Genomic DNA, 26474 nt, shown 5'->3' with positions numbered 1-26474 from the left:
TATGGACTCTCAATTCTATTCCATTGATTTATAGATCTATCCTTATGTACAACACAGTTGTGATTACTGTAGTTTTGTAGTATTTTGAAATAGAAAAATGTGATTTCACTAAGTTTGTTCTTTTTGAGCTTGTTTTTAAGTATTATGGGTTTCTTGAATTTCCTATGAATTATAGGATCATTTGTCAATATTTGCAATATAAAAGGCAGCTAGGATTTTAATAGAGATTTTATTTCATATGTACATCAATTTGGGAATAATTGCTTTATTAATATTAAATCTTCCAATCCATGAACAGTGGATGTCTTTTCATTTACTTAGGTCTTTAATGTATTTTAATGATATTTTTAGTGTACCAGTTTTGCATTTTTTGGTTATATTTATTCTGAAATATTTTATTTTTGATGCTACTTTTAAATAGACTTGTGTTGTTGTTTTTTTTAATCTCAGAGTGATTTTGTGTGTGTGTGCAAGTTTATTTTATTATTATTATTTTTTTTATTATGGCCATGCTGTGCAGCATGTGGGATCTTAGTTCCCTGACTAGGGATCGAACCCTTGCCCCCTACATTGGGGGTGGAGTCTTAACCATTGGGCCACCAGGGAAGTCCTTAGACTTGTGTTTTAAATTTTATTTTCAAATTGTTCATTGCTGATGTATAATCTTGTATTATCTAATTTTTCAGAACTTTTATTTTAACCGTATTCATTTTATTATGGATGCTTTAGGATCTTCTGCATATGGAAGATCATGCCATCAGCAAATAGAGAGTTTCTTGTTTCCAATCTGGATGTCTTTTGTTTTTCTTGTATAATTGCCCTTGGTAGAACCTTCAATACAATATTGATACAATATTGAATAGAAGTAGTGAAAAGAGGTATCTTTGTATTGTTCCTGATCTTAGGGGAAAGACTTTAATTTTTTATTGTTAATTAAGATGTAATCTGTGAGGTTTTTCTAATTACCCTTTATCAAATTGAGGAAGTTCCTTTCTATTCTTAGATTTTTAGTGTTTTTGTCATGAAAGGGTGTTAGATTTTGTCAAATGCTTTTTTGGTTTTTATTGAGATAATTGTTTTTGTTCTTTATTCTCTTAATGTGGTATATTGCTTTGACTGAATTTTTTACGTTCGAACAACCTTGGATTCCTGGGATAAGTTCCACTAGGTCATGGTATATGTTCTTTTTATACGGTGCTAGAGTCAGTTGCTGTAATAGTTTCCTACTGCTGCTCTAACAAATTACCACAAACATGTCTTAAAACAAAACAAATTTACTGTATTTCATTTTTGAAAGCTTGAAGTACAAAATGGGTCTTACTAGGCTAAAATGCTGCATTCCCTCTAGAAGCTCTGGTGGGAGGAGAGATTTGTATCCTTGCCTTCCAGCTTTTAGAGGCTGCCTGCATTCCTTAGCCCATGGAATCTTCCTTCATCTTCAAAGCTAGCAGTGTAACATCTTCAGATATCTCTCTGACTGTCTCGTCTGCCCTTTTCTTCCTCTTCCACTTTTAAGGACCTTGTGATCACATTGGACCCCCTTGGGTAATTCAGGATTATCTCCCTATTTTAACTTCAACTGATTAACAGCCATAATTCTCTGCTAACTTAATTCCTCTTTGTCATATTTACAAATCCCAGGGTTTAGAATCTCTTAAGGGAGCCAATATTCTACCAGCAACAGTTTGCTAGTATTTTGTTGAGAATTTTTGCATTTTTATTTGTAGTGGATATTGGTCTGAAGTTTTCGTTTATTGTCATGTGTTTGTCTAGTTTTGGTAATAGCAGTTTTATAGAATGAGTTGGGTAGTGTTCACATCTTTTCAAATTTTTTTGAGGGGAGTTATGAAGGATTGGTGTCAATTCCTTAAATATTTGGTAGAATTCAACAGAGAAGCTATTTGATCTTGGACTTTTGTTTGTGGGTAGTTTTTTATTGTTCAGTTTATCTACTTTTATAAAATTATTAAGTTTTCTACTCTTCTTGAGTAAAGTTACAGTAGTTTGTGTATTTCCAAGAACATATGCATTTCATCTCTGTTATCTAATTTGTTGGCATGCAATCTTTCATAGTACTCCTTCTAAGCCTTTTTATTTCTGTAAGATTTTAGTGACATCCTGTTTTTATTTTTGCCTCCAGTAATTTGGGTCTTTGTTTTTTCTTGGTCAGACTAGCTAAAGGTTAGTAAATTTTGTTGCTCTTTTTGATAAACCAACTTTTGGTTTCATTGTTTATGTCTGTTGTATTTTCTATTTCATTTGTGTTCATTATAATATTCATTATATATTTGCTTTCTTTGGGTTGAATTTTCTCCTCTTTTTTAAGGAGATAGGGTAGGATATTGCTGGAATATTTTCCTACCTCTTTAAATATAAGCATTTTTGGCTATAAATTCCCCCTGAGCACTGCTTTAGCTGCATCCCATACATTTTGGTATGTGTTTTATTGTTTGTATTTATTAATCTCAAAATATTCTATAATTTCCCTTATGATTTCTTACTTGACCCATTAGTTATTAAGGAAAGTATTCAATTTCTACATATTTGTGAATTTACCAAATTTCCCTCTTATTATTTCTAATTTGGCTGGAGAATATACTTTACATGATTTACATCCTTTTAAATATATGGAGACTTATGTCCTAAAATGTGGCTTATCCTGGAGACTGTTCCATGTATAATTGAGACTAATTTGTATTTTGTTATTGTTGAGTGGAATGTTCTATAGATGTCTATTAGTTTTAGTTGGATTTCCTGTTAAGTCTTCTATTTCCTTGCTGGTCTTCTGCCTAGTTAATTTATCCCTATTGAAAACAGTATATTGTAGTCTCCAACTATTATTGTTGAATGATTTACTTCTCTCTTCAATTCTATTTTTGCTCTATATATTTTGGAGCTCTATTCATAGGTGTGTGTGTGTGTGTGTGTGTGTGTGTGTGTGTATGTATATACATATATGTTTATAATTGTTATGTCCTCTTGACAGGTTGAACTTTTATCATTATGAAATATTCTTCCTTTTCTCTAATAACAATTTTGGTCTGAAGTCTATTTGTCTGATATTGTAGGCTCATCAGCTCTCTGGTTACTGTTTGCATGGTGTGTGATTTTCTGTCCTTTTACTCTCAAATTATTTGTGTTGTGAATCTAAAGTATGTATCATAGACAACATATAGTTGAGTAAATTTTAAAATACATTGAGCTATCCTTTGCTTTTTAATTCTAGTGTTTAATCCATTTACATAAAGTAGGTTTTACATATGCCATTTAACTATCGGGTTTTTGTAAGGCTTTATTTTGTAAGAGCAGTTTTAGGTTTACAACAAAATTTAGAGGCAGGTGCAAAGATTTTCCGTATAAACCCCACCCCCCCATATGCATAGCCTCCCCTGTTATTAACATTCACCAGAATGGTACATGTTCTACCAAGGATGAACGTACATAGGCACATCATAATCACCCAAAGTTCATAGTTTACCTAAGGGTTTGTTCATGGTGTTGTACATTCTATGGATTTAGAAAAAGTATAATGACATATATTCACTATAATAACATATAGAGAATTTTCACTGCCCTAAATATCCTCTGTGCTCTGCCAATTCATTTCTCTGCCTTCTCTCACCCTTTGCCGTCACTAATCTTTTTATTGTCTCCATAGTTTTGCTATTTCCAGAATATCACTTCATTGGAATCATACAGTATGTAGACTTTAGAGACTGGCTTCTTTCATTTAGTAATAACCATTTAAGATTCCTCCATGTCTTTTTATGGCTTAATAGCTCATTTATGTTTAGCAGTAAATAATATTCCATTGTCTGCATGTACCACAGTTTATTTATCCACTCACCTACTGAAGAACACCTTGGTTACTTCCAAATTTGGCAATTATGAATATAGTATCTATAAATTTGTGTGTAGGTTTTTGTGTGGATATAAGCTTTCACCTTCTTTGGGTAAATATCAAGGAACACAATTCCTGGATCATATGACAAGAAGTGCCCATCATTGGATGAATGGATAAAGAAGATGTGGCACATATATACAATGGAATATTACTCAGCCATAAAAAGAAACGAAATTGAGCTATTTGTAATGAGGTGGATAGACCTAGAGTCTGTCATACAGAGTGAAGTAAGTCAGAAAGAAAAAGACAAATACCGTATGCTAACACATATATATGGAATTTAAGGAAAAAAATGTCATGAAGAACCTAGGGGTAAAGCAGGAATAAAGACGCAGACCTCCTAGAGAACGGACTTGAGGTTATGGGGAGGGGGAAGGGTGAGCTGTGACAGGGTGAGAGAGAGTCATGGGCATATACACACTAACAAACGTAGTAAGGTAGATAGCTAGTGGGAAGCAGCCGCATGGCACAGGGATATTGGCTCGGTGCTTTGTGACAGCCTGGAGGGGTGGGATAGGGAGGGTGGGAGGGAGGGAGACGCAAGAGGGAAGACATATGGGAACATATGTTTATGTATGACTGATTCACTTTGTTATAAAGCAGAAACTAACACACCATTGTAAAGCAATTATACCCCAATAAAGATGTTTAAAAAAAATATATTTAGTTTTGTAAATAAAAGCTACAGTGTCTTCCTAAGTAGCTGTAACATTTTGCATTCCCACAAGCGAAGTATGAGAGCTCCTGTCCTTCCACATATTTACCAACATTTAGTGTTGTCAGTGTTCCAGATTTTGGCCCTCTTAATAGGTGTGTAGTTGTATCTCGTTTTAATTTACATTTCCCTGATGACATATGATGTAGAGCAGATTATTTAATGTCCTATTTGCCACCTGTATATCTTCTTTGGTGTGGTGTCTGTTAAGCCCCATTGTTTAATCTGGTATTCTTATTATTGAGTTTTGATAGTTCTTTGTATATTTTGGACAACAGTCCTTTATCAGACATGTCTTTTGCAAATATTTTCTCTTAGTCTGTGGATTATCTTCTAATTTCTTTATATTGTCTTTCACAGAAAAGTTTTAAGTTTTAATAGGATCTAGCATGTCATTTAATTCTTTAATGGATCATATTTTTGGTGTTGTATCTAAAAGGGCATCATCATACCCAAGGTTATCTAGGGTTTTCCCTACGTTATCTTCTAGGAGTTTTATAGTTTTTCATTTTCTATGTAGGTCTGTGATCCATTTTAAGTTAATATTTGTGGAGAATATAATGTCTGTGTCTAGATTCATTTTTTTCACGTGTGAAAGTCCAGTTGTTCCAGCACCATTGTTGGAGAGACTATCTTTGCTCCATTGTATTGCCTTTGCTTATCTGTTAAAAATCAGTTGATTATATTTATGGGTGTATATTTCTGGGCTCTCTATTCTGTTCCATTGTTCTATTTATTTGTTCACCAATACCATACTATCTTGATAACTGTAGCTTTACAGTAAGTCTTCAACTTGGGTAGTATCGTTTCCCCATTTTGATCTTCTCCTTCAATATTGTGTTACCTATTCTGGTTCTTTTGCTTCTCCATGTAAACTGTAGACAATTTTGTCAATATTCAAAAATAACTATGCTGGGATTTTGATTCAGATTGCATTGAATCTATAGATCAAGTTGGGAACAACTAAAACCTTGACAGTATTGAGTCTGTCTATCTGTGAACATGGAATATTTCTCCATTTATTTAGTTCTTCATTGATTTTGTTCATAAGAGTTTTGTAGTCCTCATATAGGTCTTGTGTATATCTTGTTAGATTTATACGTATTTCATTTTTGAGGGATGCTAATGTAAATGATACTGTTATTAATTTCAAATTCCACTTCTTCATTGTTAGTATATATAAAAGTGACTGACATTTGTATATTAAGCTTTTATCCTGCTTGCTATAACTGTTTATTAGTTCCAGGGTTTGTGTGTGTGTGTGTGTGTGTCAGTTCTTTTGGATATTCTATATAGACCTTCATGTTATCTGAAAACATGGCAAATTTTATTTTCTTGCCTATTGCATTAGTAAGTACTTACAAGATGTTAAGAAGGAGTGGTAGGAGGGGACATCCTTGCCTGGTATCTGATCTTAACGGGAAAGCTTCTGGTTTCTCACCATTTAGGATAATGTTAGCTGTAGGTTTTTTGTATCAAGTTGAGGAAGTTCTCCTCTATTTCCGTTTCCTGAGAAGTTTTATTGTGTCAAATGCTGTTTCTGCATTTATTGACATAGTCATTTCATTTTTATTTTTTAAGTCTGTTTTTTTCTTTTAACATCTTTATTAGAGTATAATTGCTTTACAATGGTGTGTTAGTTTCTGCTTTATAACAAAGTGAATCAGTTATACATATACATATATCCCCATATCTCCTCCCTCTTGTGTCTCCCTCCCTCCCACCCTCCCTATCCCACCCCTCTAGGTGGTCACAAAGCACCGAGCTGATCTCCCTGTGCTATGTGGCTGCTTCCCACTAGCTATCTGTTTTACATTTGGTAGTGTATATATGTCCATGCCACTCTCTCACTTCATCCCAGCTTCCCCTTCCCACTCCCCATGTCCTCAAGTCCATTCTCTAGTAGGTCTGCATCTTTATTCCTGTCTTGCCCCTAGGTTCTTCTGACCTTTCTTTTTTTTTTCTTAGATTCCATATATATGTGTTAGCATATGTGGTAGATCATATTAATTAATTTTAAGGTATTGAACGAGTCTTTTAAACCTGGGATAAACCCTACCTGGTTGGAATTGTTTACTTTTTAAGGATCTGTTGTATTTGCAGCCTGGCTGATTACCATCTTACATCCATGACCACAGTGTCTTTTTTAAGACTATAAAATGGAAACCAAGACTATAAAATGGAAGCCAAACCCACTGTTCCTTCAATTTAATATTTTTCTTTAATTTCATACTTCTGTAATTTATTCATTGTTCAATGTATTGTCCTGTCTTCTTGTTTGGTTTCTTTTTCCTTATACATAGAAGCACCTGTTGGTCAGGCCTAGCTCTATGGTCTTTCTTGTTCCTATAGGTCACAGTCTGCAAAGAGACAAATGCCTATCCTTAGGCTGAGCATCAATGAAACAGCTCCATTACAAACTATATGGAATGTGAAGGGTTTCAAAAAAATTATATCCACACTCAAAATTGACAAAATTATTTTAGTGTAAGCTTTTCGGGTAATGTAAGAGAAACTTCTGAGTTAAGGCATTATTATTTGATCAAAAGGATACTGAAAAAGAAAGAAATTCGTTTAAAGTGGATACATGTAGAATTTCTTACTTAACTTGGAGAATTCATAGGTATACTTAAGGAATAGAATCCAAACATGAACAGTACACAAATTACCATTTGTTTATACACACACACACACACACACACACACACACACACACACACACTTTTTCCCCCAGGAAAATAGGTATTGTGACCTATCAATTACTGGTTGATTTAATCTTGCTTCTTTTTCTAATTCTAGAAAGAGATTTCCACTCTGAGTGTAGTGTTCAGTGAATTCATAATTGCACAGTTGACCTCTTGGGTTCATGTTCTTGAGCATGTGTCAGTGTAGGCTGGAATATTAAGTGCCTGCATTAATGCTCTTTATCTCTTCCTTAATGTGATTTAAATGCATTCTGTTTATATTGGAATAAAAACGTGTCACTTGCTATTGTGTATTTCATTCTGAAAATGCAGCCTGGGTGATATTCATTTTCATGTGAAAACAATTCCAGCTCTTCTGGGCACAGAGAGGCAGCTTGTCCTCTTGTAACCATGGAGACCTATCATGGGGTTAGGACTTTAACTTGTGTGCTCCATATCAGAAGAAAATAGCTCTGGGAAGATCACAGAAGTCACAGTTTGGCCTGTAGGGAGAGAAGTGTTAGACAATGCACACTCAAGGAATTACAGATTCACATACTTCAGATTTAGTTCTGATATTTGGTGCTTTAGGTCAACTATTCAAAATTAGTGCAAAACAAAAGCAAGCAAATGGAAGAGTTATAGCTTTTTTCAAGCAAGTACAGTTTAAAAGAGAGTTGATTTCTTTCCTAAGAAAAAGTCACTATCTGCAAACCAATAAACTCTTCAAACATTTTGATTTAAAAAATATTTTAAAATAAGGTCCTTTCCATGTGTTACAAATCACTGTATGATTTCACTCCTGCTACCATTTCTCCTCCCCCATGTCTTTTTACCTTCTCTTAAACCTGCTCTTACACCTGCTTACACCTGCTCTTGCCTCTCCTCACAGGGCTTTTTGCCCAGCTGTTTACATGGCTCATCTCCCCTCTACCGCCATCAATCTTTGTCTCAAATATATATATGCTGTTTGTCTGACCTCCCAGTATCTACCATACTCCTTCTATAATGTAAGCTTTTAAGGGAAAATACCTTGTCTGTGTTACTCACTGCCTTATCTTCAGCACTTAGAACAATGCCTGTCATATGATAGGTGCTCATAAATATTTGTTGAATAAATGGATGAAAGAATTTAATATCTCCATTGAACTTTGATTGTAATTGCAATATTGTGCAATCAGGTTAAAGTAAAATTCATCAGTTTCCCAAGAGTTTTCAAACAGGGTATTGTTTGGAAAACAAAAATGATGGTAAAAATGCGTTTGCAGTAGCATAACAACTTTGACTTGTATAGTTGTGCTAGAAAAGCCAGCCCTCCAAAATAATTAACTAGACAGGTAACAACTTTCCAATAAACAAACAAATAAACAAACTTGACATTAATTATGCCAGATCTTTTAAAGTTATTATGAAAATATGATACATTCCAGTGTTTTAAAATATCTGCAACAGAGAACATGATTTTTATGCTTGTGGATATCTCAACCTCATCCAATTCCTTTTCTCTTTTTCAACTTTAGCTTCCTAAGTATTTAATATTTCTCTTACAGTCACAGCCTTCTTCTCTGTTAAAGTGGCCATCAAATCCTTTATGTCTCAGTTTGTGGCATAAATGACTAATTACATAACCTGATACACATTAAAAACCCCAATTTTAGTTTCTGCCTGCATTAACTGGACTATATTTCCCACCTTTCTCTGCAGCTAAGGGTGGTCACATAGCCAAGTTCACACCTGAGGAGATGTCACTGAAAATTTGGGGTGCCTTCCATGAAGGCTGTTTAAAGGGAGCTGACTCAGAGAAGAGGACATCCTTTTTTGTACTTCTACTTTCTTATCCAGGCCTACAATGAGGATGTTATGATGGAGATCCAGTCACCATTTTGGGGAACATGAAGATAGGAGCCATACAAGAATGATAGTATGGATGTATGGATACCTACTGTATAGCACAGGGAACTCTACTCAGTGCTCTGTGGTGATCTAAATGGGAAGGAAATCCAAAACAGAGGGGATTTATATATATGTATAGCTGATTCACTTTGTTGTACAGTAGAAACTAACACAACATTGTAAAGCAACTATATTCCAGTAAAAATTAACTTTAAAAAATCTAAAAAAAAGAACGATAGTATAGAAAGTTAGGGTCCTCTGAAGGCTCCTTGAAGTTACTGTATTAGTTCTTGGGTGTTGCAAATGTTCTTTAAAATGAGCGACAGATGAACTCCTATCATGGGCAAGCCACCCATATTTTAGATTGCCTATTCCACTCATTTAATTCTAATCCTAACTGGTACCTGCCTCACAAATAATCCTCTTCATTCTATTGCCATCTTTCCACCGGACAATCGTAATAGTTTTCTAGTTTGTCTCCCTGCATTCAGTCCTTTCTATACATACTGCCAGGTTGATTTGTCTTAGTCTTGATTCTAGCAGTGCTGCCAAAAGCCTTCAGTAGTTTACTTCTGCCAACATAATAACACCATGTGCCTTCATCTGACCCTTGATATTTTCCATATTGTTGGATTAACCTATCTTAAACACCTTAACTTTCTCCATTCCTTCCATTTGCCGTACATTGTAACCACGGTGATCTACACCTTTATTCTACCTGATAGTCTACCACCTGACAACCGCTGCCATATCTATAGCCTTTCTGATCAACTCTTGCAATGCCCATTCTTCCCTCTGTTATCTATATTTCTCACATTCTAGCTAATATTTTGGTTATTGGTGTACATTTCTTTTGAGAATAGTGGTTCCATTTTATTTAATTTTGAATACGCCATAGACTTTTATACATGAGTGCTCAAGAAGTTATTATTAAATGAATGGATGGATGGATCAATAGCTGAATACTGGCCATGTTTCTTTTCCAGTTCCTCACTTCATTTCACACACTGATTCTAACACTGGCAAGCCTATTCTTATTGGGGCTACAGTAGAATCTTTAATTCTTTTCTCATTAATCACCTTGACTCTATTTCACTGTGATTCCTAAATAATTTTCTGAGACAAAGAACAACTGAGTGTTATGAAGTTTACTTTTTCCTTTTCCCATGGAAAACCTCATTACGCTGAAAAGAATGTGTGCTAATACATGCTGTCTCCTTGCTTCTGTGGCAAGAAGAAAGATGAAGTGGCAAGAAGAAAGGTAAAATTGAGACATGTACATGATTTTCCAAAGACCATTATGGATTTTTGGCACTTTTGATTTGTTACCTAGAAGAAAAGGTTTTTTAGTTCCTTTTCCTTGAATAAGAAATAGGGCAGTTTTCAGCTTATTGAATACTTTGTTTCCCCACTTGCATAGTTTTATCCATATGATTTACTTGTAACCTCAATATTTATAGCAACTAGTACTTACATGACACATTACAGACAATCAAAGGTATCCAGATTCATCTGGCCTTCACAATAATCTGGTGAGGTAAAGAAGGAGGAAATTTATATCCACATTTCTGAAAGAGGAAACTAGCTCTCTGACAGGTTGTGATATATCTTAAGTCAAATACATACAAGTGACAAATGACTCAGGTGTTTTGATTTCTAGTCTAGAGTCCTCCTCTCCACTTTCTTACTCAGGTCTGCAGTGAAGACATTCTTTTTTCTTTTTCAATTTCAAAATAATTGGTCATATAACCAATTTGTTTAAATTCATCAGACATACGTATCAACTATATGTAACAATACATAACAATAAGCAAATAAAATGTCTTGCTTTTTTCTTTTTCTTTTCTCACCCTTTCTGTCTCCTGCTATCTATCATCCTGGTTCCAGGCACCATGATCTCTCACATGGACCACACAAAAGCTACCCCGCATGTCTCCGTGTTTCTGCCCTTGCCCCACTTCAGTCCATTCTCTAGGCAGCAGTGATCATTTTAAATGTCATTATAAAAGTAGATTATTTAAAATAATTCTCTAGGCAGAGTGATCATTTTAAATAAGTCAGGTCATGCCACTCCTTTGGTTAAAGCTGCCCCATGGTTTAGGGTTGCCAGAGAAAATATAGAACATCCAGTTCATTTTGAGTTTCAGGTAAACAACACATTTAGAAATGAGTATGTCCCAAATATTGTATGTAGCATACTTGTAATAAAATTATTCAGATAATTTTTTTAGTATAAGTGTGTCCCAAATATTGCATAGAACATGCTTATACTAAAATATATATTCATTGTTTATCTGAAATTGATATAAATGGGTGTCTGGTTTTTTATTTGCTAAATCTGGCAATTCCAGATGGATTCCCATTCTGAGAGTATAAGGCGACTCCTTACTGTGGTCTATAAGCTCCTACGTAGAAGCCCTCCCTAACCTCCCTGACTTTGTCTCTTATTACTCTTTCCTTCACTCTGCTTACTTTTTCCTAATAGCTCAGACACTTCTGCTTTAGAGCCTTTGTTTTGACCGCTCTTTCTGCCTAGAAGCACCCATCTTACCCTATTTAATACTGTAAACCATCCTCACCAAAGTATTCCTGATCCCCCTTACTCTGTTCTACTTGCTTTTCCATAGTGCTCATCTTCTTCTAGTATCTATGTTTATTGGATTTATTGTTTATTGTCTACCTTTCCTCACTTGAAAGAGAGCTTTACAAATGCAGGGATCTATGTTCACCATTGTGTTCCAACCACCTAAAAGGTGTCTGGCACATAGAAGGCATTCAATTAATATTTGTTGAATGAATTACTAATAAAATATAGGGATACAAGGAATGCTAATCAAAAGTTGATAACAATCTTGTTTGCAATAGGGAGATGATAGAATGTAGGTAATTATGGATCAAACATAAAAGCTAAAACACTGTGTTCCATTTATAGCCTATTCACAAACTTATTTGTGAGAAGGTATGTTCTTATGTAAGATAAATACAGATCAAATTTTTTTTCCATTAAATCTGCTATTGCCTAAGTGCATCATTCTTTTGTTACATGTTATTTTCTGTTGGCTTTTTAGATCTGGAGTGTTTCTCTATGGCTCTATTGATGTCAGTAAAATAACAAAAATGTTCAAATGAAGAAAAGAGAACAGTGGACTTGTTTGACATTTCCACTGTAGTCTCCTGTTTACAAGGGTCAACACTATTTTTCTGAGCAAGCATAGCAGAACAATCTGTACTAAATGTTGCAGCTTTCAGAAAGCCCACTTGTGTTCAAATATATTTGTACCAAGTAAAATATTATCTCATTCATGCCCTAGATTCTTAGGTCTCAGTCCTAAAGATTAGACAAGTTTCTTTCAAAAACTTGCAAAGGAAATTAAAGTTTTCATAGTGGTGATGAGGCAGAGAGGGAAAGAAAGAATTATATATAACTGGTCTGTTTCTTATAGAATGGACAGGTTGTAACACTCTTAGACATACAAATAGATGATACATTTACTAAAAGGTCAGTTCATTATTAGGGAAAATTGAGGTGTTCAAAAATAACTGCTGTGCATCCCATATCAGTTCCTTCTTGCAATTATCAGATACAAATATATAGGTCATAACTAATATATGCTTTATTTTTACAAGTATGCAAAATAAATGGATGAAACAAGGCTGGTTGAGAAAATGGAAGAAAAGTTTTTAAGTGGAAGCATGAGTGTTTTTCCTCTCTGTTTTCTAAACTTGTGACATTTATTATTTTTGTAGTTAAAATAGTAATTAATATAAAGTGAGAGCTATGGGAGAATGCAACAGGGGCCTTGGTACATGGCCATTGGAGCTCAAGACTTGTCTGGCATAAGGCAATAATAAACTTTTATAGGAAGAATCCTATACTTGCTGCTCTTCCTGAACAAAACAATGGCAGGCCAGCTTTAGAGATGATGGGGAAGAAAAATGACTTTCAAACCTGACCAACCTATTAAAATCCTTTTCTTTCTTTTTCAAAAGGGACACAAATAACATTTTCTAATTCTATTAAGTTTAAGTTATAGTGATTTTCATTTAAAAGTTTTATTAAAAGACTTAAAATTATCCACAATGGCCAAATTTGGATTAATATAAAGAGAATTAATAAGAATCTTAAATGATATAAAAGTTTGGTCATGGTATATAATTAAATCTCTCTCTCTGGATGTATATATTTTTTCTCTTCCAAGAAAATTACCTGTTTGTTCTTTTATCCAGAACAAAATAAACCTCATAGTTTGGTATTGTCATGAAATTGGGGTAGCAGCTAACCACAATTATTTAATAGTAATATTTTTGTTATGGATAAAGCACTTTTACTTGGGAAAATCATAACCCTCAGTTACTTCACTCAAAAAATGAAGGCCTTGAACTAAACTTCTAAGTTAATTTTTTTTTTCTTACAAGACTACTTCTTTATAATATGGCATTTCTTTTATTGTGTTTACAGTGCAAAATCCAACCAGTAGCAGAGATTAGATTTTAAATGATTCAGACTTGAAAAAACTTTTGAATAATAGATATAGTGAAGTTTCCAGAAAATAAATTACAAAACACTTGAGAGAGATGTTGTAAATGCATCTCACTTAAGAAAAAATAAAATATAATTTGCAAGTTAAAGGAAGACTGCATTGTTTTGGGTAAATGAGAAAAGATATAATGGAAACATATCATGTTGTTTTTAATAAAAGGGGTAATTACCTACTTAGCAACAGCGAGAGGGATTTCCTACCCTTACCTCTACACACAGACACACACAGACACACAGACACACACACACACACACACACACACACACACACACACACAAAGAATTAGGCAGGCATAAGAGAAGAGAAACATAAATAGGCACAAACTGGAGAGTACAAGCTTAACGTGCTTAAATTAGCTATCCCATAATTCCAAAATATAATGCCTTCCTTCTGTTCTCAAAATAATTTTATTCACCTAAAGTATTTTGAGCTCTATCTATTTTAGTAATAAGCTTTATCTGGAATGGCATTTTGGAATTGTGAGACTATGCTATTATAATAAAATGAAGTTTCTTTAGTTTCAGTGTCACCACCTGTTGCCTCTTGACCTTGGAAAACTACTTCATGATTATAAACCTCTGTTTTTAGTTGTGTTTATGTCTGAGTATGCTAAGATTTTTTAAAATTGAAGTATAGTTGATTTACAATATTGTGTTAGTTTCAGGTATACAGCGTAGTGATTCGGTATGTTTGCAGATTATAATGCATTAGAGATTATTACAAGATAATAGGTAACTCCCTGTGCTATACAGTATATCCTTGTTACTTATCTATTTTATATATAGTAGTTAATATCTGTTCATCCCATACCCCTAATTTGTCCCTCCGCACTTCCCTCTCCCCTTGGTAACCATAAGTTTATTTTCTATATCTGTGAGTCTGTTTCTGTTTTGCATATACATTCATTTGCATTATTTTTTAGATTCCACATATAAGTGCTATCATACAGTATTTGTCTTTCTCTGTCTGACTTATTTAACTAAGTGTAATATTCTCTAGGTCCACCCACATTGCTGCAAATGGCAGTGTTTCTTTTTGATGGCTGAGTAATATTCTATTGTCTATATATACCACATCATCTTAATCTAATAGTCTGTTCATTGTTGCTTCCATGTCTTGGCTATTGTAAATAGTACTGCTACAAACATTAGGGTATGTGTCTCTTTTCAACTAAGTGTTTTCATTTAGATTTTGAAATAGGCCTTGTAGCATACCACACTGGTTTAACATCTACTTAGTGTATTAGCACAAGAGCCTTTTGCTGGTGCCAAATCTGCTTCTTAAATTAATGACTGGTTTGAAGCCTTTGTTGAGAAATCAATTGGGAAGCAGTTATCCTATATCTAGGATATGTTTATAGTGGTGTCCTTAAGAAACCTGCAACCTAGTTGGGAGGCAAAATGAATATGCACAAAATAAGGAGAAAACAATTAAGGGCTAAACTAGTAGCACTACCTCAAATTGTGAGAAAAATTCACAGAAAAAAGTGAGAGAAAAGGATTAGCTACAATCATCAAAGAAGCCTTTATAGGTCATGGAAGATTTTAGATGTCTTGAAGAAGTTGAGATCTTGAAGAATGAGGAAGTTTTAATAAATGGAAGAAAATTAAAAGGGGTATTCAGGTGAGAATTGCAGCATTTTCAAATATTAGGATAGAAATAAGGATTGAGTGATGAGATAATGATCTGAGAATACAAAGAAACCAATTTTTGCAGAAAGTAGATAAATGAAGGAAACTTCTGTTTTCTCCAGTTGCCTTTAGAAATCTCAGATGACTTTCTCAAGTTGCCTTTAGAAATCTCAGATGATTTTCAGCAGAAATCCACAGGAAGAAAAGCTGATAAATGTGTGAATTAAAATGTGATATTATCGATATTTATAATTTTGTTTTGTTATCTATTTTGAGACCCAAACCACAGGTGAGGTAGTAAAAGAGAGGCTCTGTTCAGCTCATAACTTGGCTAATCGTATTGGTTAGGGTTGTTGGGATAGGTTGTGGTCTCGCAATAAATGTGAACAAACACTCCTACTACGTGGCCTGTAGACAGATCAGTTCTTATCACACTTATGCAGCACTTTTGGATGTGATTCTAAAAGCTTTTATTGAGCACTGGCAAATTTGTAAGCTTTATATGGATATTTATGTGGCCATTCTTTATATGCCCTTATAAATGTGGCTTGTATTTATAATGCCTTTCTACATGTACTACCATAGATGTGAAATTCTTGACCTTAACATCGTCTTTGAAAATGTTAAATTGAGAATTCTGTTTATGAATTGGCATATTTATTACTGCAAGAGATCTGATCTTCAGCAGAGTACAAAGTTCTTTCTAGTGCATATGTCTTTTTTTTTTTTCTAATTCCTTTTTTTTTTTTTTTTTTTTTTTTGCCGTACGCGGGCCTCTCACTGTTGTGGCCTTTCCTGTTGCGGAGCACAGGCTCCGGACGCGCAGGCTCAGCGGCCACGGCTCGCGGGCCCAGCCGCTCCGCGGCATGTGGAATCTTCCCGGACCGGGGCACGAACCCACGTCCCCTGCATCGGCAGGCGGACTCTCAACAACTGCGCCACCAGGGAAGCCCTCTAATTCCATTTTTTTAACACCTTTATTAGAGTATAACTGCTTTACAATGGTGTGTTAGTCTCTGCTTTATAACAAAGTGAATCAGCTATACATATACATATATCCCCATATCTCCTCCCTCTTGCGTCTCCCTCCCACCCTCCCTATCCCACCCCTCTAGGTGGTCACAAAGCACCGAGCTGATCTCCCTGTGCTATGTGGCTGCTTCCCACTAGCTATCTATTTTACGTTTGGTAGTGTATATATGTCCATGCCACTCTCTCACTTAGTCCCAGCTTACCCTTCCCCCTCCCATATCCTCAAGTCCATTCTCTATGTCTGCACCTTTATTCCTGTCCTGCCCCTAGGTTCTTCAGAACAATTTTTTTTTCTTTAGATTCCATATATATGTGTTAGCATACGGTATTTGTTTTTCTCCTTCTGACTTACTTCACTCTGTATGATAGTCTCTAGGTCCACCCACCTCACTACAAATAACCCAATTTTGTTTCTTTTTATGGCTGAGAAAGATTCCATTGTATATATGTGCCACATCTTTATCCATTCATCTGTCGATGGACATTTAGGTTGCTTCCATGTCTTGGCTATTGTAAATAGTGCTGCAATGAACATTGTGGTACATGACTCTTTTTGAATTATGGTTTTCTCAGGGCATACACCCAGTAGTGGGATTGCTGGATCAAGAAGATATACAGATTGCCAACAGACACATGAAAGGATGCTCAACAATCACTAATCATTAGAGAAATGCAAATCAAAACTACAATGAGGTATCACCTCACACCAGTCATAAGGGCCATCGTCAAAAACTACAAACGATAGGTTCTGGAGAGGATGTGGAGAAAAGGGAACCCTCTTGCACTGTTGGTGGGAATGTAAATTGATACAGCCACTATGGAGAACAGTATGGAGGTTCCTTAAAAAACTAAAAATAATTCCATTTTGTTTTAAAGCACATTTTAATTGTGGTTTTCTCATTTAGTAGAAGTTGTCTAATTGGAAAAAAAAATCCACATTCTTGGAAGAATACCTCATTCAAGGCTTTGTACTTTATCAAAGCATGGAGTTTTTCCTCAGGCATAGTTTCTAAAACAAAGATAAAGAAGGTCCACGTTAGTGGTTATAAAAATTTCATCTTAGAATTCTTGAAAATCACATGAAATCTTATCAAAGACCCAAATCTATAAAACAGGTAAACTGTAATAGTTATTTTAGACTGAGTTGTTAATCTTTGCTTGGTGCTGGGCTAAGTGCTTTACACACATTTACATTTCTTGTCTAAAATAACTTTCAGAAACCACTGTGAGGTAAATGTTATCATCTGTGTTTTTCCTGTGAGGAACTTGCCTTAGATCCTACATCCAGTAAGTGACAAAGCCCGGATAGAGACTCAAATTCATTTGAGTTAAAAGCCTGTACTTTCAACTGCTGTCTGAGTTCCTCTCCAGTAACAGAAGGGCTCCTCTGGATTAGGCTGAAACTGAAAGTTAGGAGATGCATGCCTGCTGTGACCTTCTCTCACAAGAGGCAATTTTGCCATCCTTGGGAGAACCCAAAGGATTACACAGAGCACAATTTGAAAATCATGAGTTTGGTTATTTTGTTTTAGGCAATGATATGACATTATCTCAGAAAACTACTATTTAATTCCAAATGTTTGTGCTCTTTTCCTAAATATAATTTTGATATTAATAAGAAAATCCAAATCTAACCTTAATTTAGTAATAAAAGTTTTTCAAATTTACTTCAAAGATTATTACTTATTGAAATATGATTGTTTTTATTAAAATTGCTAGAGTACTGTTAGGAATTGTTTTCTTAAAACTCAGAATATGTGGTCCCATTCAAATAATATTAAGGGTCTAGTCAGGTCCCTTAATAATTGATAAAAAGTCAATTATTGATGACGTATGTGAAATATGACGTATGTGAAACATGTGATTTGGTCCGGAAACAACTCAGTATCGTAACCTTATTTAATAAAGATGTTTTGTTGGGAAATGGCTTCAAATACAATTTGGGACGTCCAGAAGCCATTTTCTTTCTGCCTTTACCCCTCACCGTCTCCACATACAAATGCATTGCTGTGGCAGGGCCAGGGAGGTGGATGGGGGGGTGTCTATCTTCTCTGTAACCACTTCCCTTTTTTCTTTTTGCCAGTGAGATCAGTATCTCTTCCTGCTGTAACACAGTTTGGGTTACTACTATTACTGAGAGCAGGTGTCTGAATAGTCAGGAAAATGTAGAGATGTGTAAGGATCAGGACTCTTGGATGAAGTGAGAGATAGGAGTTTAAATAAACATTACTGAGAGTAAAGGTAGACATCAAGGGAGAGGGAACTTTGTTGACTTTGTCCTCTTGACAACACTGTCCAATAACAATATAAGGCAAGTAACCTATGTACATTTAAATTTGATAATAGCCACAACAAGGAAAAGTAAAGAAACAGGTAACATTAATTTTTTTTTTTTTTTTTTTTTTTTTTTTTTTTTTTTTTTTTTTTTTTTGCGGTACGTGGTCCTCTCACTGCCGTGGCCTCTCCCATTGCGGAGCACAGGCTCCGGACGCGCAGGCTCAGCGGCCATGGCTCAGGGTCCCAGTCGCTCCGCGGCATGTGGGATCTTCCCGGAGTGGGGCACGAACCCGTGTCCCCTGCATCGGCAGGCGGACTCTCAACCACTGCGCCTCCAGGGAAGCCCAGGTGACATTAATTTTAATAAAATATTTGGTTAACCCAGTATATCCAAAACATTATCATTTCAACACATAATCAATTTTAAATTATCACGCCTTCCTTTTTTACATTATTTTACAATTTTTTCATAGTAAATCTTCAAAATATGATATTTATTTTACACTAATAGCTCATCTCAATTTGGATACTAATTTTTCAATGGTTAGAGTGCATTTAGAATTATGTTTAATGGAAAAATATTATTGAGAGGGCACCGGCGGGCCTGGCGAGAGGACGGCGGGGCAGGTGTGTGTCGGCCAAGAGCAGACTGCAGGATGCAGAGCACCCGCGCCGGAGGCGGACTGCTTTTCACGGGCGGGCAGGGGAACGAGACGGATCCGCGGTTGGCTTTCCCGGTTCTGAGCTCTCAGTCTTATTAAATTTGTGCAGAGGTGACCAAAAGCCTTGGGCACGGCGGGGAAAACCTAGAGGGGGACAGTTGAGGCGGAGTTCTTAAGCGTCGTATTCCATCCACGGTGGAGGAGTCTTGTTCCATTCGCCTTTGGAGGACTGGAGAAAGCGCCGAGCCGAACGCCGGGCTGCGCGGGAGGAGAAGCGGGAAAGAGGTCGGCGCTTTCCTGGGAACCTCGTGGAGAGCTGGGGTGGAACAGGAGAGCGGCGCCGCGGCAGCGACGGGGGGCTTGGGGAAGACTGGAGCGCGGTGGCGGGGGGAACGTGAATCTTCTCGTCTGAAGGACACCCTGCGGCCTGAAGCCCAGTAACGGATGGAGAAGTTTGTCCTCGCACACTTTCCCTGGCACTGAATGTCAGCGCTTCCTTCTCACCCTCCCCGAGGTTACAGGGCTTTCCGAGCTCCCCTGGTCCATGTCTGATGCAGATAATCTTGTGAAGAAGACATTCTCACAAAGGTAACCTCCTGAGTCTACCCCACCCCACCAACGCTTCTCCTCTGAAATTTGCAACACAGAAGCAGAATGCTAAGAAAGTACTACTTTAACCCAAAGGAATGACTTTACTCGGGGAAGAATGTCTGTAACCGGCCATTTGAGCCGGGAAGGTCCTTCGAGGCCAGATTCTTCCCAAGAAGGCCCGAATCAGGTCAGGTCAGGTCTGCAGTTATCTTCTCTTGAGAATGTAACAGATTGACCAAGCAGAAAAGAAGTTTGGGGAAGTAGTATATCCTGGGGACGGGGCACTGTTGGCTGGCATACGTGTTCTCAGTGACATAAACAGGTTGTCAAACGCTCCTGAGACAAGAGAAGAAAGCAAAATCTCAGTTACCAGGAAACTGGCGGACATATAAGAAAACGATGCCAACCTTTGAAGTCTGAATCACACTGGACCCTTTAGAAACACTGGGGACAGCAAGATTAGCACAATTTCCTTATGCTCCAGAGATGTGGCAGTTTCACAAAAGTCCACGTCTCTCACAAAGACATAATCCCAACTCAGAGATGGTATCACCAAAAAGAACTGGAGGAATGCCCAAAGACAAGTCATGGTGGGAAGGGGGGTTCCTCTTGGTTGAGAAGGAGTGAGATTCTATTTTCATGTGTCATCAATTTGTATTTTCACTTGTAATCAGTCAGCATTTAGGGCAATATCTCTGGCCCATGGCTCAGGTGTTTTTCATATGAAATGTTGTCTTGAGGAAAAACTTGCTTATCAAAGACTTAAGTCTGGAGTTGAGATAGGAGTGATGTCTAAATTACAAACTGAGGTACTCTAAGCATCCTTACCAAATAAACAGGCAGAAACCTGGGAACTTACTCCTGTGCAGAACAATCAGTGAAGATACACAGTACTTCATTTTATTTTCTTCATTGAACCAACATAAAACGGCAGTTTCCTTAGCAAGCATTTACCAAAATGGCTTTAAATGGCCCCAGCAACAATAGTCATAATAGCAGATATTTTAACTGGCTTGAAAAGGCCATGGTTTACTTTTTCTTTCCATTTCTATAGCTGTCTTCCATCCATTTCTTTCTGACTTCCACATGTTCCCTAACAAATACACTGTACATTGAGCATCTACTATAATACCAAGCCCTGTGGATACATTGGTGAGCAAAACGGCGCAGTCCCTGTTACCTTGGAGGGGGAGGCAAACATTAACCAAATACCATACCAAGGGTTAGATAGTGGCTAATCATGAGAAATTTTATAAAAGAAAAACATTCATGTTAAAAATAAAATATTTAACCCCAACAAGAACTGTAAACAAAATTGAGCTCCAATTAATGCTATGTATGCTGAAGTATTTAGGAGGAAGTATCTGATGTCAGCAACTTATTTTGAAATGTATATTTTAAAAGATGGATTGGGGCTTCCCTGGTGGCACAGTGGTTGAGAGTCTGCCTGCCAATGCAGGGGACATGGGTTCGTGCCCCGGTCCGGGAAGACCCCACATGCCGCGGAGCGGCTGGGCCCGTGAACCATGGCCGCTGAGCCTGCGCGTCTGGAGCCTGTGCTCCACAACGGGAGAGGCCACAGCAGTGAGAGGCCCGCGTACCGAAAACAAAACAAACAAACAAAAAAGATGGATTGAAGGATGGATGAAGGGATGGATAGATATGTGATAAATCCAGTACAGCAAAATGTTAAGTATAGGTTCTATGTGGTGGGTAGATGGTGTTCACTGTACCTTACTTCTTACTTTTCTGTGTGTTTGAAAAGTTTACATTAAAAAATGTTGGCAAACCCAAAAAAAAAAAAAAATATATACATTATTGAACACCATTTCAGATCCTAAATGAAAATTCAAACAAATTAAAAATTTAGATAATGAATTGCAGTAGCTGCCGGGAGCACTAAGTAACCACACCTGGCAAGGGGCTTCAGCCGGGCTGTAGGCTTAGGTCTCCCAGTTTTACCTATATCTTACACAAAACATTTACTGGAAAATCCTTGTTTTGAGAGGATGTTTCAGGGATTTTCAAGCCATAAGTACAGAGACTTGTATGTTATTTTTGTTTATGTTTTGTCAAAATGGAGGAAAGAAAGTGATAGGATTCAGTAAATCTCCATTTGAACATAATCCATTGGCAAAGCATGCATATTAATACGTCATAGCTGGCTTGGCAGACCACTCTTTAATTATAAAGCATCTTCTATTAAGATATAAGAACTTATGGACGATCATTTAGGACTTATTACAAAGCAGATTATTTCAATTATTTCCCAATAAAAATAATTCAAATTTTTATGGTATCCTAGGAGTGTTCATTAAAGGTTAGGCCAATATGGAGCACAGTGGGGACTTGAATGGTCCATGAGCATCACAACTACATAAGACATAGGGCAGTCAGAATAGCATGACACATGAAGCAGATACGTGCACTTAAGTAGAGCAAAAATAAACTGCGAATACCAACTTCAGCTTCCTAGAAATTTGAGCCCAGGGCTTATTTTGCACTCCGGCTATTTTTGTGGCTTATGAAGTCAATGCAATGGATTGTAATGAGATAGATAAAATTCTGTCTGCAGTGCGAGCACCTGTACAATAAATGTCTAGTCCAGACAGATGAGGTGCAAAGCCAAGATGTGCCAGGTCACCAGCTTCCATGGGGTCTGATGTATGTTGCCATGTGAACAGCACTCTGTCAGAATATACTCGTCTGAGGACAGTCCGTGTTTCCTGTGAAAAAGACACACCGCTTAGGGATACATTTTGGAGCTAACCCCAAATCAAACTACTGAAGAGAACTTGCACTGCTAAATGTTTCGTTAATGGATGTCAATGTGGATTTGATGAATTTGAGGGTATTTTAGTGTACACCTGCAGCAGATGGCCTGTGCTTCTCAGCTGCTCTTATGATTTAGCTACAAGTATTTTAAATCCCAGCTGTCAGCCCATAAGCACTGACCGTGAATGTTAAGATTCACAAGCAGCATTGCCAGTGGCCAGAACACATGTGCTGGGGTCATCCTGATTTGGGAACTATGACTTGGCTGACCTTTTCCTCTGGGTTACTTAAAGGTGCCGGAGGAAACTGAAGAAAGAAGGTGACTTTATCCATTTCGTGATACCGCCAGAACCACGTTTAGATTTCTGCCTCGCAGACAAGAACTTTTGTGAAATACATCAATAGAACACTTTGGCCCAGCCGTTAAAGTAATACTAATCTTAATCCTTTATGTTGGCATAGGGCTATGTCGGTCACAAAATATTTTTACAACCATCATTCCATTACTAAAATATCCATAAGAAGTAATTATGGCAAAAGTGTTATTATTTCTATTTAATAATTGAACAAAATTAAGGCTCAGAGAGGTATAAGGTAATGTTTGTGCATGTGTAATTTGATGAGGTCCAAAATGGCATCTTGAATAAAATAATAGGGGAAATCAAACTAGAAAAAGGCTATTTGGGTCCAGAGCATAGCATTCAAGAAATTTCTCTCATATGGATGTCTGGTGTTTATTTTCTTTAGCTTGCGGCTTCTGCCCTCCTCACATAGTGCTATGAAAAATAGCTTAAAGGAGATCTCTAGAGTGAGTGCCTCTCCCCACACACAAAAGAGTGGATCACCCTATTTGAGGCAGAGTTGCCATCAATATCCACTCTCTTGTTTCTTAATGATAGAATCCTTGATTTTAAGCTGGCACATGGCCATCCTGAAAAGAACAGTAATTCTCATCCTTCATCGCACTAAGCTTTGGCAAAAGAGATGTGAGCAACTTCTTGAAAGTGTCCTTAATGGGAATATATTAGTCAGTAAACAGAAGCCATTCTATTTCTTCCAGACATTGAATAGATAGATACTTAGGAGTTTACCTAATAATTGGAAGAGCAGGGAAAGCAGAAATCAGGGAAGTTACTAGGGATTTTCTTAGCTTGAATTAACACACTGGCTGGTTCTTAAGTTTGCTGGAGATATGCCCACATTATGAAGAATCTCCGGAAGGCTCCCTCGGTCAGTTATCTCCAACAGCAGTAGCAAAGTGAGTTGTTCACAGGGCTCACTGGGAAGCAGCTGTAAGTCACACACCTGACAACATATCTGGCTATAATTTTCTCCAGAGATTATGATCTTTCATTCCTTCAGCCTCTGAATCTGAAGTGAGTGCCTCTCGTAAGAAAATCCTAACCTTGATTCCTGACTTCTCTTTTGTCTTGCAGAAAAACCTTAGAATGAGCTTGTGATGATACTGATTTGTTAATGGACAGCCCAATACAGCCCACCTCTGTGTTCAGCACAACATCCGTAGATGGCATTTAACTCACACTTAATTCCAAATAAAGGCAATAACAACACCACACTTTGCTTACCACTCCTCTTACATAAATGGGCCTGTGTAAAGTCCCGTGTGTCATTTATCCACCTCAAGTTTACATTCATTGCTTTTTCGGCTCACTCACTTTCCCTTTGGTGATACTATAACAAGTATTGAATTACAAGTTTAGCTATTATTAATATACCTAATATTCAGTAGACAGGGAATGTGAAAAGAAAATCCAATCAGTATGTGTGTGTGTGTTTGTGTATACACATACACATACACATGTCATGCTCAGAAGTAAAATATGAATGGTTACTATCTTCCTATATGTAGTTACACAGCTGTAGTTTACATTTAGAACTTCTTTGTTTCTTTTGCCATCAGGTATTACATCAGCTGATGATGGTTCTTTACCAGGCAGGATCTAAACCTTACGTATTAAAATGTTTGTGGCATTTGTTATTCTGTATACATTGCATTGCCATAGTTTTTCATTACTTTTTACTACTGAACACAGGAGTGCTAAGTGGTGCTCTTGATATTATCTTGAGCTCAAGATATACCCCTCCATTACCCAACATGTGGTAGTATTTCTATTTCCTCTTGATAACCAGAAACAATCACCCCAGCCAGGACTGTAACTTCCTGTAGATTTAGTGGTATGAGGAGTCCAAAGTGGCCTAGTAGAAATTCCAGGTTTCAGTTCAAAGGAACTTTTTATTTTATCCCCTGGGAGAAAAATTCCTCTTTGAAGAACTTAAATCTCTAAAACCAGCATAGTTGTAGTGAGATGCAGCATTATTTTCCTAGATGATCATTAAGGATACTATCAGAGGAGCTAATCCCACTCCTACGTTTTGATTCCTGGAACCAAGATTCCTTACTAAGGGGGAAAGAGCACCATATATTTTTACTGATTTCAGAGCGTATAGGTGTTATCAGCTGTCATTGAGTCCTTGGTCTTCATGAAGCAATTCCAGTTGCCTAATACATTATTACTTCAGCTTTTTTTTTTTTTTTTTGGTCACTTTCATTCAAAGCTAATGCTAACTTATACATCAATGAAGCTAACTTGTTGATATCTTTAAAATTTCAGTGCTCCTTTGTGTTGTCAAAAAACCATAGGAAATCCATTTTTTAAATTTCTAAATTAAAACTTCTTGTCAGTTTTATGTATGTCTGGGTTATAAGTATGGTGAAGGGTAAGAGAAGGACTTTATTATTATCAATTAGATTTTTTTTTAATTGCACATTCCTAAGTAGTGTATTTCCCTCTCATCCTGACAAGCTTTTTAAAAGGACATGCAGTATTATGCACGTGGAGTAGTGTGATATATATATATATATATATATATATATATATATATATATATATATATATATGTATCAACCCCTTTGAGAGAGGAAAAAGAGAAAGAAGAGGGTAAAAGCAAACAGGAATAATAAGCAAATTCTCCTGATGGTCATTTACACATCAGTCACCACCCTCATTTTAAACCCTCATGGGCATAAACATTTATTGCTGTCTCATACAATGTTATTATCCATACCTATATACCCGTGATTTCAAATCATATCTGTGTCCAAATCTACAATTCTGACCTTTTCAGATCCAATGTTTTCCTCTGCTTCCTAGACATATATAGCCTTTGAATATTCATTTATAACCTACTTACAAATGACGTTATTGTGAAGGGTAGGACTTAATAATACCCTAGTGTGACTTACGAGTGCTTTGCACAGTGCCCAGCACATAGTAAGTATTCAATAAATGTTGGTTAAAATATCGCTAATAGTGCCTTCATATACTATTGTCAAAACATCTGGACATTATACAAGCACTTATTTAATGCACATACAAAGTTTGCCACTTTATCCTCTTAGATAGAAGTCATTTACCTACCTATGTAGTATTTGCAATTATGCAAATTGAAGTTAGCAGTTCTTGGGTGAACATTAATGTTTGGATCATACTACTTCTAAGGATGATAAAGACATTACACATCCCATGCAATCATGTTTTTCTCACTTTTTTTCTAGGTGGCATAATAGCAAAGCATATTTGAAATATGGGAGGTCAGAACTGAGAATCTTTGAATAGCATGCTCCAAGCAAAGATGTGTTAAATTGACATAACAATAGTTAACACTATTAGTTCGTACTCTGTGTCAGGCACTGTTCAAATCATTTTAATATGTTTGCTCATTTTACACTCAGATTACCCATATGAGG

General features: G+C 36.5%; 1 pseudogene; it reads right to left on the bottom strand.

Annotated features, from left to right (window-relative positions):
- LOC113619231 (peroxiredoxin-4 pseudogene) overlaps window positions 1-17123 on the bottom strand; it is a 120359-nt pseudogene extending 103236 nt beyond the window's left edge.
- Window positions 17124-26474: the final 9351 nt, after the last annotated feature.

Source organism: Aethalodelphis obliquidens, unplaced genomic scaffold (genome assembly GCF_003676395.1).
Source record: "Aethalodelphis obliquidens isolate GAN/ISIS:26980383/991018 unplaced genomic scaffold, ASM367639v1 scaffold6, whole genome shotgun sequence".
In the NCBI taxonomy this organism is placed as follows: Eukaryota; Metazoa; Chordata; class Mammalia; order Artiodactyla; family Delphinidae; genus Aethalodelphis; species Aethalodelphis obliquidens.
Note: the sequence above shows the minus strand (reverse complement) of the source record. Positions and strands in the feature narration are given on the sequence as shown.